Below are 21,009 nucleotides of genomic sequence, written 5' to 3' on the forward strand. Positions count from 1 at the left end.
ATATTTACTTTTCCTTCTTTTGTCTCTTTTGGGATACAGACCTGGCAGTGATATTGCTTGGTCAAAGAGTATGCATTGTTTTTTATACCCTTTGGGCATAGTTCCAAAGAATTAAAAAAAATTCTTCTATGACCATTCATACATTTTTTTTCAATTGAATAATTCTGCTTTTTAAGGAATGATTCTCATCAATGGGTTTTTCCCACTTTTTCTATATGGTCAATTCTGTTTTCTAAATGTGGTATATTCCTCAGTGTACCTCTTATAAAGCTATTTATTGCATTTTCATAATTTTCTTCCTTTACTCTCATTAATTTAACTTATTTTTCTTCTACCACTCTTATTTGATTTTGAAAATCATTTTTAGGTCTTCCAGGAATTCTTGTTGAACTTTTGAACGCTTCACTTATTTTCCTTTGAGACTTTGCTTGCAATCATTTTGACTTTATGGTCTTCTTCTGAATTTGTGTCTTGATCTTCCCTGTCACCACAGTAGCTTTTCAATGATCACATTCTCTTTTGCTGCTTATTTTCCAGCCCATTTCTTGATTTTGAACTTTTTATTATGGTTGGGCTCTGTTCCTGGTGTGTGTGTGTGTGTGAGGGGAGGAGTTGGGGGGATTGGGAGGTCTCAAGGTTCAGACATTTTTGCAAGTAGTTTGGTGTTTTATAAGTTATTGGTGCTTCAAAGATGGTGTAATCTGGGGAGAGATATCCTCATTGTTCTCTTTGTCTGCATTGTAGTCTTTACCCAGGATCCCTTGGGATTAAAATTAAATTGTTCCCCAGGCCCCCTGTTCCCTTAAGACCAGAAGTGAAAATATTCCTCAGGACCTCTGAGATCTTGGTACTAGAAATGTTACAATTCTTTGGGTCCCTGTTCTCAAGCAATACTGCTTCCCAGGGCTCCTATTCCCTTGTCTCTATCTTTGAATTATGACACAGAAGTAAGTATGAGAAATGGATTTGTCAAACAGCCTCTGATTCTGCATTGAATTTTAGCAGAGGGGGCCCTGTAATCTAATTCTGACCAGTTGTTAGGTTCTCTAACAGTCTCTGGCTTGAGAAAACTCAAAGATGTTGCTGTTTCTATTGTCACCACCTAGTCTCACCACTGGTATTTCATCCACATGTACTTAGTGCCAGCCCCCAACGCTGATTCACAGTTTTCTCTTTCTGAACTCCAAAGTCCTTTTGTGCTGGAAGAATGTCTCACTATGACCTTTTATTGGTCTTGCTACCCAAAAATTTGATTTGAGGCATTATTTAAACTTGATTGGAGGGTAATGCAAGGAGAACTCAGCTGAATGTTCTTTCTATTCCACCGTCTTGGCTTGGAACTTCCTCAGAAATCTGTCCACTTTAAGGTTTGTGGAGCACTTTAAAGATGTTATCTTTCTTGATTCTCCAGACAACAACAAGATGAGAGGCATTAAAATGTAATAAATAGAAGGGTGGACCTATTTTAAGGAAGTCCTGTGTTCAAATCTACCCTCAGATACTTACTAGCTCTGTGACCCTAGGTAAACCACATATACTGACTCATTTTTTTTTCATCTGTACAATGATGGGTTTAGACTAAATGATTTCTAAATCTATGATCCTATATTTAAGTGTAAACCTCATTTTTGCAAGTGAGGATTTTGAGAAAATTAAATTATTTCCCCAGGTCACACCTACAGTAAGCATCTGAGACAAAATTTGAATTTATCTCCAATTCTTTAAGGCAAACTTTCCATCCAGTTACCTCTCTCTAATAATGACAGAGAATAATGAATCTTACTTAAATATTACTTTCCTAGTTACAGAGAATGAAGCTATACCATCATATTATGTACTTACATCAACCCTGAAAGGTAAATAGTATAATTAATGACACATGGGGAAGATGAGATATAGAGTCTCAACAACTGTTCTATTTTCACACAACTAGCAAATTGAAGACAATCCTCAGTTACTGCCTATTTCAATACAGATGTGTCTGCTTTCCACAATTGTTGATGGTCGCTCAAATAAATCATGTGTCCTCAACATTGCATAGGGGTATAATGCCATGCACAGAAGCTTTCCAGAACTGCTACTGTGAACAGCTTTTTTTTAAAGATTCTGATTACTCAGTATAGTGATCACTCTATTCCATAACAAAAGTAAAACATCCATGGAAAATCAAGGTACAGCATAATTCAAAATTCAGCATTCACCATATTTCAACTTATCACAGAAAATCACAATATAATATTTACAACATAGTCTCTAAGTAAAATGGTCTCTCTTAAATTAATTCAATCAGTCACAAAATAGACACCTTTAAGTTAATTCAATCAGTCACTTATCAGTAGTATCAAAGTATAGTGTCAAAGTCTTCCACTCTTAGGGCAAAGTCTCAATTAACTCAATTAGTCACTAATCAGTAGTCTCAATGTCTTCCACTCTTGGGGCAAAGTCTTGATTAACTCAATCAGTCACTAATCAGTAACAATAGTCAAAGTACTCAAAGTGCAATCAGTAGGCTTATTCAGTAAAGTCTTACTAAGTATCATACACAAAACTCTCCATCCTTTAGGTCACTAGTAAACTATAATTCCATAATTACTCAGTACCCAAGGAGAGGTCTTTTCTTCATCTTGACTTGGGGCCTGTTCTCAGATTCCCTGGATCCCCTTCCATGGTCCCAGATTCTACCTGGATTCAATGGCGGACAGCTCCCAGTTCCTTGACCAGCTCTCTGGGGAGGTCCTGCTCCACCCTGGCATTAACAGGGTCTGGTCCATGTCACCTCTTTCACCATTTCTGCTTTAAGGAATTCAAGGCTCAACCAAGCCACAAAGTATCAGCATCCCAGTCATGCTTCAGTCACCTGGGCTCCTGGCTCCAGGCTCTCGGCTCCTGTTCAGGAGAAGCTCCACCACTACAAGTTCTTAGGACTCAGTTCTCCATTCTTCTGTAGCTGTTCTGCCACCAGATCTTGGTTTCAAGGAAATTCTGACTGTGCCTCTCTGGGGCTTTTCTTATATACACAGTATTACCTACTTCACTTCCTTCAGCCAACTTCCTGTTACATCAGTAACAAGGGGACAGGAGTTCATACTTTCTGTTCCCCCAATCAGAGGCTTGATCAGTTGCTAAGTGTTAAGTACCTGCTACTTTTGCAAACACTAATGGGCAAGACAAAGTACAAAATGCAGCTGAAAAGCATGGGAGGGGATGTAGAAGGTACCTGACTTGGGAGCAAGGTGGAAAAGTCAGTAGGAGAAGTTCCAATGTAGTATAACAAGATAAATGAAAAGAAGGTGGTTAGTTCCCCATTATTGGAGGTGTTCAAATTAAGGCTGAATATTCATTAGTTGGGGATTTTTGAGTCTAACAACTGAATTAGACTAACCATATAAGTCTGAAATACCTTCTAACCCCAAATTCATAATGTTCCATATAAAGAACAGTGACTTCTGGAAAACAAATGGCATTAAAAAAAAGACATTATCTTTGATATCTAGCATGACAGGAAATTGACTCTGTGGTGATGCAGATTAAAATTATTTAATAGGATATAGAGCTACAAGGGAACTTAGAGGTTTTTCCCTTTTGGGACATCTGAATCCCTTCAAAGAATTTATCTCTGTAATAATGATGGAATTTAAAGATCCCCCTGTATTGGCTTGGTTTTTGGATTGATTGTATTAAAACCCAGAGCTTGTGAATCCCACTTGTGGGGTGGACTCCTTGATGTGAAAAGAGAGTGCTGAACTGGGAGGAGCTGGTGACATAGATTTAGAGAGACATAAGCAAAGAGAGAGGCAGAAGAACTTTTTGGAAGCAGCATCTTGGAGGCAGAGAGAGGCAGAGAGAATTGCTGAGGGCCAGTTTGAATTGCCCAGGACTTTTGAGAGCTGCCCCCGGAGCTGCCAAGGACTGAGGAGATATAGCTGTTATGCTGGTACTTTGTATGTCTGTTTTGATGTTGTTTTTCCTGATTTGTTCACTTGTGAAAGACAGTCCTGTTGTTGCAGAGGTCCTGGAACTTTGCTGTTGGTCAGAGCTCCTGAGACTGTTCTGCAGAGAGAGAGTGAATTCTGTCCACTGGTGAAGGACAGTGCTGTTGTTGCAGAGGTTCTGGAACCTTGCTGTTGGTTCAGAAGCCCTGGAGAAGGATTTTCTTGATGTATGTTTACAGAAATCCTGGAAGAGGGTTTTGCTAATGTTTTCAGGGGTCCTAGGACTGTTCTGCAGACAGAGAAGAAATTAATTAAGAGACTGGCAATGTATCTTGTGGCCTTGCTAAGCTTTGTCTCCCCAGGAACAAAGATTGCTGAGAACTTGCCTCAGCTCAAGATGTAGAAAAGTCCTCCATTTGGGTATTAAGTGCTGTGCTTAAGCTTGTTGTAACTCTGGGGTAGATTCAATTGTGATCCAGGGGTGGGGAACTTTTGACTTTTTTGTGCTCTGTGATTGAACAAATGAATGTACTTTACTTATGATTGGAAACTTATCTCCATTTGAGAAAAGGGGCTTAGTGGTTGACTAAATGAATTTACAGTCTAGGGGTGGAGTAGTACTTGGAAGAGGGTCTTTGGGATTGACTAAATAAATTATAATGTCCAGGGGTAGAGTAGTATTTGATTGAATTACACTTGGTAAATGCTGTATTTTGAATGATGCTACATTTGATTTTCTCTGTTCTTAATTTTTCACTGAATAAAATGGAGAGCACCTATGCTGGTATTTTGAACTTGGGAAGTTGCCTTTGCTTGGCATTACAATCTCCTACTTAAGTTTCCTCCTACTTACCTAGCTAGTTAGTTACTCATTTCTTGAAAATATTTTGTTTTGACTTTATAATTACCTTGTTTTCACTTTTCTGTATGTATATAGTCTTTCTGTTAATTAAAGAGAGTCTTATGGGTAGGAATTATCTCTTTTTTGCCTTTATATCTGAGAACCTAGCATTATGTGGAATATATAATAGGCACTTAAAAGAGGAGATAATATATGTAAACTGTTTTGTAAATCTTCAAGTAGAAACCATAAATGACTGCTGATTGATTATATACATGTTTGCATCCTGGCACAGATTATGTGCCTATAATATCCATATAAATAGACATATTATCTCCCCAATGTAAGCTTCTGGAGGGCAAATGTCATCTCAATTTTGCCTCAATCTTACATTAAGCTTGGTAATAAGTAGATACTAAATGTTTTCTGGATTAGATTGAATTAAACATCATGCAACTCCTTTGTTTTATAGATAGGGAAATTCAGTCCTGGAGAAGTGAAGTCATTTGATAAAGCTAAAAAAAGCAGTAAGTATCCTAGTGGGAATTTAAAGCCAGTACCTTGTATTCTGAACCCAGTACCATGAATGCACGCTTATTCAAAATGAGGATTCTCATACAATGAATACCCAACAAATTGGATCAAAAGCAAGAACTTTAACAAATTTCATGAATGGTCCTTGCCAATATTGTTTGATGTTTAAAAGGTCCCACATGCTGGCATAAAAAATATACTTTATTTTCCCATTCATTTAATTTCCTAACTCAAGCTCTTCATTTAAAGAATAAAACTAGACTAAAGCAAGAAGGGGAAAATGACACACTATGACTTATTTATATCTTTAAATCCAATGAAATATGTTGCAGTTTACCCCAAATAATATTTACATAACAGTTTTATCTCTGGAAGGGAATCAGAATCAGTTTAATTATTCTTACCCCAACCCGTAGAAGTCAAAGTGATTTTCAGTCCTCAACTCAAGAAAGCATTAATGGTGATTGATACAAAGTGGATCAAACAAAATTGGTAAACATAAGGGTTTTTCTCTTCTGTCTCTCCATCATTTCTCTTTTCTCCTTTCTAGTTGTCTCTCCTCCTCCTCCTTATCCTTTTCTTCCTCCTCCTCTTCCTCCTTCTTCTCCTCTTCTCTCCTCTCCTATCTCCATCCAAATTTATCTCTCTAAAAGGCAGATTAGAAATCTGAGACTAGTCCTGATTCTGTCACTAAGTCTGTGATAATTGAGTATGCTACTTTACCTCTGGGCCTAAATTTCAAAGCCTACAAAGAGAGTAAGGAGGCATAATGGATCTCTTTTGTATCACATTATAGAAGAGATAGTGAACTATACTTCCTTTTCATGAAGGCAAAGGTGGAATATAATGCAGAAAAAGGAAATCCATTAATCTGAGTCTTTAGACTATGTGTTTATATTAAAAATTGAAGAATTCAACTGCTGAATGAATAATTCCCCATAGATTTATGTAGGAACTAGATTTGAAAGTGATTTATTTGTACAGTCACACATTTTTTTTTGTAAGGATCATACGTGTTTAACACAATGTAAGCTCAAAGTCTGGGACATTTGTGTTGGTCCTCGTGTGTGTAACACCTAGCATAGATCCTGGCACACAGTAGGACTCTCAAATATCTGGATTGAATGGAATGCAATGGAATACTGTCCTTTCCTTTCTCTAAGATGTGAATATTCTCATCTCTGATACTTCCCCCTTAACAGATTGCAGTTAAATCCTGGTAGTTCCATTTTAACAAGTAAATAGCCTCATCCAATATATACAATGTTTTCCCCAGACACTCTTTCTTTCTTTCTTTCTTTCTTTCTTTCTTTCTTTCTTTCTTTCTTTTTTAACTTTTTGAAGGGGGAAGGGCAAGGCTGTTAGTGTTAAGTGACTTGCCCAAGGTCACAAGGCTAGTACAATGTTAAGTGTCTGAGAACAGATTTGAACTCAGGTCCTCCTGACTCCAGGGCTGGTGCTCTATTCACTGTGCCACCTAGCCACCCTGCCAAACATTATTTCAATAACCTTAAAAAACCAGTAGTCTAACACAATTTGATTTTTTTTTTTCCGAATGCTTGATTAGGTTCCATCTCCCTTTCCTGGTCTTGTCTTTAAAACGAGCAGACCCAATATACATCTTGTGAAAATAAATGTATAGCATATAAATTCAAGGAGAGATAGAACTATTCTTCCATACTTCTACCCCCTATTATAGGGGTAAAAGGCATGGAAAACTCTGGACTTCATTCCCATAATTAGAAATATGTTTTACAAATATTCACATTCAGAAAGTTTTCTGGCCTTAAAAGCTCTATGCTCAATAGGGGAAAAGAACTATCATTCCCTTTTACCTTATTTGGTAGGCTCATAGAATTCAGAGCAGAAAGAGAATTTAAGATTAACTCTAACCCTATTCTATATGCAAAGGGACAAAGGAGGAAATAGGTGTCTAGAGAAGGAAGGGTATCTCCCAGAGGCATCTAGGAAGTAAATAGAAAATACCAGATTTCATATGGCAGACCTCTTACCCCAAATCCAGGAATCTCTCTACTAACTCATATTTATTTCTTTATTCATTTGTTTGTTTGTTTACTTATTTATTTATTTTAGCAGTGTGGCTTACGTTATGGTTTGCCAACAATAATCTCACTAGGATAGTTCATAAATTTTTGCTCAAAATATGGAAATTGCAACTCACTCTGTGATCCATCAATGTTTGACTTCTGTCTACTGTGTGAGTCAGAAAACTGCTTACCCCAAAATTAAGAATCAGAAGTAGACTGGGGATGGACAGGAAGCTTTTATTCAGTTTTTGAGGGAGAAGGGCATCCACACTAAGACAAACCAAAGGAAGGAGGCCCCCAAAATGGGGCAAAGCAAGGTTTTAAACCCTAATGCAGTCAAGTCACCTCCCACTGCTGTCCCTTGCTCCCATTGGCTGGGAGGGGGGCTTACAGTCTGGGTACAAAAAAGGACAAAAGGACTGGGAAGCAGGGTATTGTTCATGTCATTTGGTAAATGCTAAAGCAAGGGAGGGGAAAAGGTCCCAAGTAAGGGTGGAGGTCAAAAGACTCCTAAAGGGCTTAATGCTGATTGACAGTAGTAAAGAAGGCTGAAGGGTGAAACTGAAACTCAGGCCTGTTCGCACAAGAAATCATACTAGATTTTAGGATATAGGCTGAGAAGTTTTTACCTCTCCCACTCACCACCAACTCCCATAAATCTGAATGGTGTCCACCTAGAAACTTTCCTCTGCTTCCCATGTGAATGGGACATGCAAGCTCACTATGTAAGAATACGGGTTCAAATCCTGTCCTCTTTGATTATAAAGTAGTCACTCAACCCCTCTATATCTCAGTTTTCTCATCTGTAAAATAAGGAGTTTAGAAGGCATCCAAGATCTCTTGCATCTCTAGATAGTCTGTTATGCCTTGATCTTCACTTATGAATTGGTCATCTTTTCTCATCATACATCTCTCCAATGAAATCACAAAATTACTTTTTAGCTGGCAATTTGTTAATTACAAAATTTTGTTGATTTTTAATTATTAATTTAAATAGTTAAATTATTAGTTAATTAATAAGTTAATAATTACTTTTGTTAACAATTTTTAATTACTAATTATAAGTATACTCTTTGAGGTAAGCCCATATTTTCTACCAAACTCCAAGTCTTTAACATAGTACTTGGCACATATGATTTTTTGTTGATTAATTTATTGGTAAAGTGTTACAAGTTTTTTACATGTGGTACAGTGAGAAAAAAAAACAAAAAAACTCATGTCAGAACTTGGATTCAAATTTTCCCCTTGTTACTTTTAATCTGTGTATTATTGGCTAAGTTCCTTAACTTCTCTGCACCTCAGTGTCTTCATCTAAAAAATATAAAGGAGATAGATTAAAGTAGTTGGTCTCTAGACCCAGTCCAATCTCTCTCTTTTTTTTTTAATTGAGAGTTGCCTAAGAATTGTCAACTATACCAGAACCAGCCTCTCACCTATGGATGGTTAGAGCCACACAAAGCAGGCGAGAGGCAGGAGAATCAGGACATAAACAAAAGTACAATTTCTTTTTTTTTTTAATAAACCAATGTATTTATTTTTAGTTTTTAATATCCACTTCCATAAGTTTCAAATTTTCTCCATATCCTTCACCTCCTCCTGCCCAAGACAGCATGTAGTCTGATATGGGCTCTACATTAAATGTATTTTCACATTAGTAATGTTGTATAGAAGAATTAGAATGAATGGAAGGAAGCATTAGAAAGAACAGACAAAACAAAACAAAACAAAACCAAAAAAGAAAGCAAATGGTATACTTCAATCTGCATTCAGACTCCATATTTCTTTCTCTGCAAGTGGATGATATTTTCTATTGTGGGTCTTTTGAAATTGTTTTAGGTCTTTGCAATGTTGAGAAGAATTAAGTCTATCAAAGTCAGTCATCAAACTATGTGCCTGTTACTCTGTGCAATGTTCTCATTGTTCTGCTCACTTCACTCAACATCAGCTCCAGGTTTTTTCTCAAGTCTATCTGATCATCATTTCTTACAGCACAATAGTATTCCATTTTATTCATATACCACAACGTGTTCAGCCATTCACTAATTGATGGGCATCTGCTCAATTTCCAGTTCTTGGCCACCACAGAAAGATATAAATATTTTTGTACATATGGGTCTTTTCCCCATTTTTATGATCTCTTTGAATACAGGCCTAGAAGAGGTATTGCGGGGTCAAAGGGTATGCACATTTTTATAGGCCTTTGGGTATAGTTCTAAATTGTTCTCCAGAATGGAAAGATCAGCTCACAACACCACCAATGAAATAGTGTTCCAATTTTCCCACATCTTTTCCAACATTTACCATTTTCCTGTTTTGTCATGTTAGCCAATTTGATAGGTGTGATATGGTAGCACAGAGTTGTTTTGATTTTTATTTCTCTAATCAATAGTGACAGAGAATTTTATATGACTATAGATAGCTTTAATTTTTTCCTCTGAAAACTGCCTATTCAAATCCTTTGACCATTCATCAATTAGGGAATTACTTGTATTCTTATTAATTTGATTCAGTTCTCTATATATTTTAGAAATGAGACCTTTATTAGAGATACTAATTAGAGGCTATACAATTCTTTTCCAATTTTCTACTTATCTTGGTTGCACTAGTTTGTTTCTGCAAAAAAAAAGTAATTTAATGTAATCAAAATGATCTGTTCCATTTCATAATGTTCTCTATCTCTTGTTTTGTCATAAATTCTTTCATTTTTCATAAATCTGACAGATAAACTATTCATTACTCTTCTTATTTGCTTATATTATCACCCTTTATATCTAAATTGGGTACCTATTTGGACTTTATTTTGGTATGTGGTATGAGATGTTGGTTTATAACCATTTTCTGCCTTATTATTTTCTAGTTTTCCTGGTAGTTTTTGCTAAATAGTGAGTTCTCATCCCAGAAGCTGGTGTCTTTAGGTTTATCAAACAATAATTGCAATAGTCATTGGCTACTGTGTCTTGTGTCCCTAACCTACTCCACTGATCCATCACTTGATTTCTCATCCAGGATCAAGTAGTTTTGAGAATTAGTGCTTTACAATACAATTTAAGATCTAGTATGACTAGGCTACCTTTCTTGGCATTTCTTTTCATGAATTCCCTTGACATTCTGAAACTTTTGTTCTTCCAGATGAAATTTGCTCTTCATTTTTCTAGCTCTATAAATCAATTTTTTTGTAGTTTTATTGGTGTGGCACTGAGTAAGTAAATTAATTTAGGTAGAATTGTGATTTCTATTGTATTACCTTAGCCTCCCCACAAGGAGCTGTTTTTCCAGTTATATCTGACTTTATTTGTGTGAAAAGTGTTTTGTATGAGATTCATATAGTCCCTAGACTTGTTTTGGTTAGTAGACAAAGTGCAACTACAAAGTGAGGAAATGCTTCCAAGTGGAAGCCTCCCCTCCTGACAAGGAGGGCTTAACATGCTGGGTATGATGTAATCATTTATAGATCTTGAGTAGTTCTTCCTATGGCTGCTTCATATGTGGACAATGCAGGTGTTTCTGGGTCCTCTGGCAACAGTCTCCAAGTTGATTGTCTCAAAGACACACACAGAACTAGAGTTAATGTGGGGTACAGTATCTCCCTCAGTTCACTTAGCTTTTATGCAAGCACAAGGACTGTGAGAATGTCAACAGAGGTGATGGATGGCTTTAGGTTGCTCCACATTGACCCTCAGGTCGCTGGGAAATAGGGGGCATAAATCCCTCAGTGCTGGTCAGAGCAATACACTTTGCCAGAGGGTGAGATCATCCAGAGCACAAACAATTATTGTTATGTCAAGCTCCGGAAATAGCCTGTTTGCTGGGTCTCAGTTTGGGGAAACAGGATGTCTTCAAATATCTTGACAGGGTTGATGAAGAGACATGAGTTTATAGTAACCTTATAGGAGGGGAACCCGGAGGAATGATTTGAAGTAAATGAAGGATTCCAAAAAGCAAAGGTGAGGTAGGAATGTGTTTTAGAAATAGAGGGCCATGTATGGAAAGACATGGAAGCAGGGAATGGACCCTGGTGGAAGAAGGTAATATATCTATCTGTCTGTAATGGAGGTGGTTTATGCAGTATTAATTTTAAATAAAATTATACAGGTTTATGAAAAAAATTTAAAAGCTTGAGTATAGCTTCTATAATTGATCCTAAAGATAATAAAGAACATTGAAAATTTTGGGGTACAAGGATCACTTAGATTACTGCTTTAGGAATACTACTTTGAAAGAGGTATGGAATAGATATTGGAGAACAGAGGGGCTAGAAAGAGGAAAGCCACTTAGGAAACTATTTCAGCAGTCCAGTAGAGGAGTGATGAAGACCTGAATTAACTTGTCATGACTATGTTCTTTTAATTAGGCCAATGACTTTCCTGGTGAAACTTTGAAGTGTTGGGTAAGCTCAGTGCAATAGTAGTAGCAGTAGTAGTAGCAGTAGTAGTAGTAGTAGTAGTAGTAGTAGTAGTAGTAGTAGTAGTAGCAGTAGCAGCAGCAGCAGCAGCAGTAGCAGCAGCAGCAGTAGTAGTAGTAGTAGTAGTAGTAGTAGTAGGTGCTAGTTGCAGCAGCAGCCGCAGCTGTAGTAGTTATATAGTGCTCTAACAACCTTAAAATACTTTGCAGATGTTATTTCATTTGTCCTTCAAAGCAACCCTAGGAAGTAGGTGATTTCATTATTGACATTTTACTGGTAAAGAAACAGACTGAGAGAAATTAAAGATCACATAGTTACTAGTTATTCAAAGCAAGATTTTATGTCAGATTTTCCTGATTCCAAACCCACAACTTTAACTGGCTGAGACTATTTAGGAAAATTTATGAGCAGGAGTGAATCATTGTGTTTAGACACTGTATATAATACTGGAAAATACCTCAGGGGAGCAAATACCTTCTTGTTTTACATGGTATTTGATTCAAATAGTCAGTGTTTTATGGAACAGCTAGCTTGGTATTTGTCATTGAATCTCAAGATTAATGTATACATGGGAGATACTTTGGAACAGCTTTAAAGGATATACACATGCGTGTATGCATATGTATGTACACACATATGTACATATACATATGTACATGTGTATACATGCATGCATATGTATATGTGTGTGTGTCTGTTTTTCTGTTTGCAATTTAAAAAATCAATAAATAGTAACCAAAGCTGGATTTCATATTCTCCAGACTTGTTCTGTCAGGATGACATGAAAAATATGACTGACTACAGAAAATTTTCCGAGAAAGTCTCTTTGGATATAGGTACAGACAGATTTCTATGTTAAATATGCAATTGAAAAATCTATTACCTCCATGGTAATATTACTACAATGCTTTACTGAAGCATGGATTTGACACTGACTTCACAAATCTATGTCATTGGAGCACAAGCTTGGGTAGGTTTGAATCATGCTGGAAGAGCTTTGAATAAAGGTTGTGTTTTTTTTTTTTCAAATGGATCTCATAAACTTCACCCCAAAAAACCACCTCTCTTCCAAACTTCCTTTATTCTATTCAGGGTACCACCATTCTTCCATGCACCTGGTTTCACAGGATAAAGTCATCTTCAATTTTTTTCCTCTTATTCTCTTACATGTGATCAGCTGCCATGTCTAATCAATACCCCCATCAATATCTCTTTCCCTTTTCTCCATTTATTTTGCCTAGCTCAGATCCTTCTTATATTTTAATTGTACCATTCCATAGCCTACCGATTAGTCTCCCTACTTCTAGTCACCTTCTCCCTCCAAATCATTCTCCACATACCTGCACACTGAAATTCCTAAAGCTTAGATCTGAGCTTTCAAATCCCGTGGTTCAGAAATATCAGTGGCTCCCTATCACCCCTGGGATAGAATATTTGTTTCTCTCTTTTTCTTCCAAACTATGTTTGCAGACTTCCCATCATTTCTGCTCACACCTCTAAATTCTAACTCTATTCATTTACTTACTGTTTCGAGTAAATCACAATCATCTGCCTTCTTCACCTTTTCATAGGCTGTCCTATATACCTGGAATGTTTTCTTTCCAAGTTCTTGGAACTCCTGGTTCTATTCAAGAAACTGTTCATTTAATGCTTATAGAAGGCCACTCCCAAACGTTAGCATCAAACTTCCCCATTCTTTATTTTATTTCCTGTCAGGTCTGTGCTTGACATTTGTTTATCTGTTTCTTTTAAGTAAAATGTAAGCTGCCTGAGAGCAGGAATTGTTTTCATTTTTGCCTCTGTATTTTCAGTCTTGCAAGATACCTAGCTTAAGTGAAGTATTAATATGTGGTGGTTTTTTTTGGATTGAATTGAATAAAATCCCTGACCAACTATTTGTCTGGAATCAGAGTATTCATTTTACTTAATAAGGAAAGATCCATAGAGTAGAGTCCTCTTGGTCACCAGGCTCTGAAACATTTGGGTAATTGTATAATAAGATATGTGGTTTGGAGACATATAGTTTTCTAACTTACATGCCTTTGTGACTCAATTTCCATGTGATAGCAACTGGCCCATATAGACTGGAACCTACCGGGTATAGCTCTAGGCCCTGCTTGGTGTATAGTAGGTGCTTAATAAATTTGTGTTGAGTGATTGTTGTTGATTGATATTACAGTACTTTGTGATTTTTAAACTGCTTTATATGCATTGCCTCTTTTTATTCTCTCAACAACCCTGAAAGGTAGGTACACATTTCATTTCCCTGTTAGAGATAAGGAAATTGAGACAGGAGATACTAAGTGACTTGACCAAGGTGATACTACTACTGACTGACTGAAACAAAATCACAACCTAGTTCTTCCTGTTTCCAAATCCAGCACTTTGGAGACTACTACATCATGTCCTGATTCACATGACAAGGATCTCATTTTCAATTTCCATAACCACTCATGGGTATGAAATTCATTTTTGGATGCACCTAATTTCCACCCTGTGGAATTTTAAATGACATTTGCTTACAAAGGATTTATGACATCCAGGCAAAATATGTCTGTTTCTATGAGAGTATAAAATACTCCTTAAAGATAGAAGGGAAAACAACAAGGAATGGGATGGACTTGTGTGTTCTGTTTCATGAATCCTTAGAATTTAGAAGAGAAGAAAGTATATAATCAGAAGTTAGTCTTTTATATCTTTGACCCTCTTGAGTTAACTGGAATAACCCAATGTTGTTTCCTTGGTTGTTGTCCTTCATTCTTGAAGAGGATGATAATGACATCACTATGCTAGGCTCAATTTACAATGTGTGTGACTGTGACTGATCAGACCAATACAGGCTTAGAATGCTTACCACAGGTCGGGCACAAGTGAGCATTTGGGGTCAATTCTCTAAATTGGCACATCCTGCATTTCCTTTGAGCTGTCTCAATTCTGCTTTGCTCATAGAGCACAGCACCTTCTTTGATGTAGGCACACTTTGCTTTGCCAGTGTCTCCCATGTCACACAATCAACCAAAGTTCTTAGGAGAGAACTTGAGAGTGTCCTTGTATCAATTCTTCTGACCACCATGTGAGCACTTGCCCTGTGTGAGTTCTCCATAAAACGGTCTTTCCGGCAAGCTTGCATTTCACATTTGAACAACATGGTCAGCCCATCAGAGTCTCCTTACTAATAACACATAAGCTCCTTATGCTTTTTTCATTTGTCTTTGGATCTCAAGATCCTAACACAATATGTAGAACATTGCAAGTTCTTCATAGCTGAGTATTGAATCAATTTTAAATTTTGGATATATGAAAAATTAAAGCAATCAAAGTAGCTTCAAGAAGACCATATAAAATGTGTTCTGGGGCCCAGCAAGCAGAGTTCATACAGATAGTAAAGCCTGAACTCTTTCACATTTATTCATTTTGCTGTTTGATTGTATTTTTAAAATTTACACAATAAACACTAGATGCCAGTAATAATACTGTGAGACACCAGATCAGTATTGGAAAGCAAACCTTAAGATACCCTCGAATCCTATAGAACAGCTATAAAACTCCTTAGCGAATTTGAATTACAACATGGGGCTTCTTTTGATTGTCAATTGAAAAAAAAAGAAAACAAAAGAAAAAAATGCCAAAAAATTAACTTCATAGTCAGGAGACTTGGCATTAAACAAAATCTTATGCAACACAATTAGGATAATTAAAGATTGTGATTGCAATGAATAATTTACAATTGTATAAGCAATTGTTGTTTTCTCTTAGTTCTGTATAATTTATGTTTGTGACCTTTTATACCTGTTTAAAATATTAATTCTCATGGTATGAATTAATGAAACACTTCATTTTTTTGATTACAAATGGGAAGACCTCATTTTGTCATTGTTTATGCATCATTCCTCTCATTGCTAAATTTAGTTCTGGAGAACCAGCAAAAGATCTCAAGTTCCAGTGTGTGGGCTGGGGTTGGGTGTATAGTGGGGAATTTACAATGAAGTAAAATTACATCCAACAAAAATTTAAAAAGGAGAAATAGGATCAGAGCATTCAGAGCAGTGCAACTGATGTGTTTTTACCCATCTAGATAGGAACAATTCTCATTATTTTCCTCTTAAATACATATCCAAACTTTATGTCTTAAGTCAAACATTATTGCTTACATGAAGCCTTCAATTCCTCTGATTAGTAACAATCTTCCTCTTTAAATTCCCGTAAAATTTTGTTTTGCAACTTACTGAAGCATCATTTTTGTTGTATAGTCTTTTCAGACATACCTGACCCCATCTGGGGTTTTCTAGACAAAGACACTGGAGTGGTTTGTCATTTCTTCTTCAGCTCATTTCCCAGATAGGGAATGAGACAAACAGGATTAAGTGACTTGTCCAGGGTCACACAGCTAGTAAGTTTCTCAGAAAAGAACTGAACTGACACTGATGAGTTTTCCTGACTTTAGGCCACGTATTCTTTCCACTGTCTATGGGGAACAGAATGGTAGTCAATAGAGCACTGGGGCTGGAATCAAGAAGGTTTGAGTTCACGTCTGGCTTCAGATATTTATGAGCTGCTTGATCTTTCAACTTCTGTCTGCATCGGGTTCTTTAATACCAAAAGGTGAATAATCATATCATTTCTATTCTAAGATTCTTGTGAGGATAAAATAAGGTAATAAGCTTGTTTTCTGCCAATGTCTTTATTTCTTAATACTGTACTTCATAGTATTTTGTGCTTGTGTCTGTTTAACCCTCTACTAAACTGCATGTACCCTGAGGGCAATGACAAAAGATATTTCAAATTTAATATATCCTCAAATGCTCAGCAAAGGAGTCTGTAGTAAATTGGCTGCTGATAAATTATTTGTAAAATAAATTAATGAATAAATCTGTTTTTGACTTTTGATTTGACACATTCATTCAGCTAGGTTTATTTGACTATAAGAGCACATAGGAAATGTCCAACCTCTTCCTAAATCAGTTTCGGTCTTCTTATAATTTCCTCACTTCTAAAGTTTTCAATTGATGTTCAGTTTTTGTCTTCATGTTTTATCTCCTTGGACTGTCAACTTTTTAACTTTCATTTTTAATTATTGATTAAGGATCTTTTTGAATTTTTCATATAACTCTATTTCTAGATATTTTTCCCCATGTTTCCTTTGGTTTAGTTATTGTTGTTAACTTTCAGGATTCAATTTTTTTAAATGCTCATATTGTCAAACATTGATGAAATGTCCCCTGATTTTCTATAGATCTTCAATAAGTCAAGTCACTTCAGTCCTTGTGCTCTCTTATGACTGTTCTTAGGAACACTTCTTGAAATCTTCAACTTTCCTTCTTTAGTCCTTATTGTAGCAGAGACCATGGCATGTACTGTTTTGCACAGGTCTTAAAATGCCAATAACCACAAGAGAAAACATATGTAAATGAATTAGTAAGCCTTCAAGTGCTGTATGGAAACTAGCTCTTATCATCGTTGTAGCAAATATCAGGGTGTGTGTGTGTGTGTGTGTGTGTGTGTGTGTGTGTGTGTGTGTGTGTGTGTATAGCCCTTATAGGCTACTGAGGTCTTTACCTGAAATTCTACTGGAATTAGTGGGTTGGGGTCTCAGAGCAAGGCTGCTATTTCCTCCCAGGGTTCCAGAGGTAATCCCAAGGAACTATAGGGTTCTTTCTAATTCTTATTGATTAATAACCCCTAATCCATTACCTTTTCCTGAGGACAAGGTGTTCTTTCCACAAAGTTCTAGGGCAGGTTTTGTCCCTAATAGTTGAAAATGCACTAATACCCAGTGGGACACACTGTATAATTTTACCCAGTGACAACTAATATCTTATCAATATCTTAAATAGCAGTGATTTGTACTCAAATATAAATTTATCCAGTTGATATTTCCATGACATAATTGAAAAACAACGTTTAAAGTATATTTTATTCTGAACTTGAGAAATAAAACAAGCATTTCCATAACATATTACAATAGGAAAAAATGATACACATGAAACTGAAAATATATAATTTATAACTTGCTATTCCTTTTAAATACATAAAATAGCTATCATGAATCTTGTTTTCCTTTTTTTCTTCCCTCCCCACCCCTGCCCTAAAGATGACTGCCATTAGACACAAATATGTGAAAATATGTATATATGTATATTTACATGCATAAAGCCATATGTGCATATGCATATATGTACATGTTATATATGTGTATATGCATATACATTCTATACATATATTCTACACATATATATTCTATACATAATTCTCTTCTGTCATATTAATCAACCTGATAGGTGTGAAGTGATACCTTTAATTTGCCTTTCTCTAATCAATAGTGATTTAGAAAATTTTTTTGATATGACTATATATATATATATATATATATATATATTGATTTCCTGATTTAGAAACTGTCTGTTCATATCTTTTGACCATTTATCAATTGGGAAATGGCTTGTATTATTTTTTTTATAAATTTGACTCAGTTCTCTATATATTTGAGAGATGAGGACTTTATCAGAAACATTTGATGTAAAACTTATTTTCCAGCTTTCTGCTTGTTTGCATTAGTGTTGTTCTGAAAAAAGGTATAAATGTAATATAATCAAAAGTATCTAATTTATATCTTGTAATTCTCTCTCTTTCTTATTAAGTCATAAATTTTTCCCTTCTCCATAGGTCAACAATTCCTTGCCCTCCTAATTTCCTTATGGTATCCCCTTTTATATCTAAATCTGTACCTCTTTTTTTCCATTTTCAAATGCCTTATTAACTTCTGATTTACATCATTCATTTTCGCCAGATATTGAGTTACAAATTTTCTCCCCGTTTTTTCCTTACCCACCCCACCAAAATAGCAGTCCCACAGGATATCCCCTCCTTCAATCTGCTCTCTCCCATATTTTCTCCCATACCCCTTTTGACTTTTCCAGTGGATCTCTATGCCCCAGTGCCTGTATATGTTATTTCCCAATTAGATGTAAAATAGTATTCATAATAGTATACACACACACATATATATACATATATATATATATATACACACACGTACATATTTGAATATTTGATTTTAAAACTTTGAATTCCATATTAATTCCCTTCCTCCCTTGTCACCCACCCTTACTGGGAAGATAAGCAGTTCACTATAGGATGTACATGTGTAGCTAATTCAAAAAAATAACATAGGAGATATATTGTAAAAGACTGACTATATTTCCCTCCCTCCTATCCCACCTGCCACTTGTTCTATTCTCTACTTTGATCCCATCCCTTTTCAAAAGTGGGTGCTTCCAACTTCCCTCCCTCTCAGCCTGCACTCCCTTCCATCATCCTCCCACTCATCCCCTTCCCCCCTACTCTACTGGAGTGTGAGATACACTATTTAGTGTGTATTTCATTCCCTCTTCAAGCCAAATTTAATAAGAATAAGGTTGACCCATTCCCTTTTTCCTTCCTATTCTTCCCCTCCATTGTATCCATTTTCCCTTGCCTCTTCGGTATGAGATAGTTTACCCCAATCTGTCTCTCCTCATCTCCTCTCATTATATTCCTCTCTCACCTCTTAATTTCACCTTTTAAGTATCATCCCTTCCTGTTAAATTGGTCCTGTGCCCTTTATCTATGTACACCTGTAAATATATATACACATGTTCACATATGTATTCACATGCCCATATACCCTCATATATAGACATATATATTTCCATTAGCTTCAACTACTGAGAAAAGTTTCATAAGTTACAGTTATTGTTTTTCCATGTAGGACTGTTGATAGTTCAACTCTGATAAGTTCCTTATGATTTCTTTTCCCTGTTTACCTTCTCATGCTTCTCTTGCTCCTTGTATCTGAATGTCAAATTTTCTGTTCAACACTGTTTTTTTTCAACAAGAATGCTTGAAAGTCCTCTATTCCACGGAATGACCATATTTTCCCCTGAAACATGATACTCAGTTTTGCTGCGTAGGTGACTCTGGGTTTTAATCCCAGCTCCTTTGACTTCCTGAATATCATATTCCAAGTCCTTCAATCCCTCAATGTAGAAGCTGCCAGATCCTGGGTTATCCTGATTGTGTTTCCACAATATTCAAATTGTTTCTTCTTTCCTGCTTGTAATATTCTCTCCTTTGTCTGGTAATTCTGGAACCTGGCTAAAATATTCCTAGGAGTTTTGTTTTGGGGATCTTTTTCAGGAGGTATTTGGTGGATTCTTTCAACCTCTATTTTGCCCTCTGATTCTAAAACATCAGGGCAGTTTTCTTTGAGAACTTCCTGGAGGATGATTTCTAGGTTCTTACTTTGATCATGGCTTTCAGGTAGTCCATTAATTTTTAAATTATCTCTCCTGGATCTATTTTCCAGGTCATTGGTTTTTCCCATGTGATATTTCACATTGCCTTCTATTATTTCATTTGTTTGGATCTGTTTAAAAGCATCTTTATTTCTCATAAAGTCAATAGCTTCCATTTGTTCCAGTCTAATTCTGAAGCCATGATTCTGCTCATTGAGCTTTTCAGATTCTTTTTCCATCTGGCAAATTTGGCTTTTTAAGGCATTCTTCTCCTCATTGCCTTTTTGAGCCTCTTTTGCCATTTGAGTCAGTCTGTTTTTTAAAGTGTTATTTTCCTCAGTCAGGCTTTTGACTCTCATTTCATAATTTTCTTGCATTGTTCTCATTTCTCTTCCCAATTTTTCCTCCACTTCTCTTATCTGCTTCTTAAGGTCCTCTATGGCTTGTAACCAGCTCGTATTTTCCTTTGAAGCTTTTGGTGCAGGAGTTCTGACTTCACTGTCTTCCTCCTGTTCCATGCTTTGCTACTTTTTGTCCCCCAAATAGGAGTGTAATGTTGGAATCTTCTGTCTGCTTTGTTTCTTTTGGCTAGGCATGTCGACTCTCAGGCAATTGACCCCTGGGATTTTTGCCACAATAGGACTCTGCCACCAGACGGGGGAGCTTTCATCCCAAAAGCTGGTGTTTTCTCAGTTGCTGGAGGTATTAGATGGGTACCCTCTCTGAGGTCTCCACACACTCTGGCAAGCTAGACATACACCCCAGGACCACCACCCTAGACAGCAATCCAGATCCAAGCAGGTTAAAGCAAGAGCAATTACCCCTCAGTTTGGTCACTTGGTCCCCCTACACTCTGCAGGCCAGGAGCTCTGACAGGTGGTGCTGGATGGCTGTGCTGGGTCTGAGGCTTCTCACCCTGGGGGCAAAAGCCCTTTACTCACACTTACTGGTTCCAAAGTCCAGACTGCACTGACCTCTC

This window comes from Petaurus breviceps, unplaced genomic scaffold (assembly GCF_028583685.1).
Source record: "Petaurus breviceps papuanus isolate PSGF00001 unplaced genomic scaffold, PetGlider_PUasm1.0 490, whole genome shotgun sequence".
In the NCBI taxonomy this organism is placed as follows: domain Eukaryota; kingdom Metazoa; phylum Chordata; class Mammalia; order Diprotodontia; family Petauridae; genus Petaurus; species Petaurus breviceps.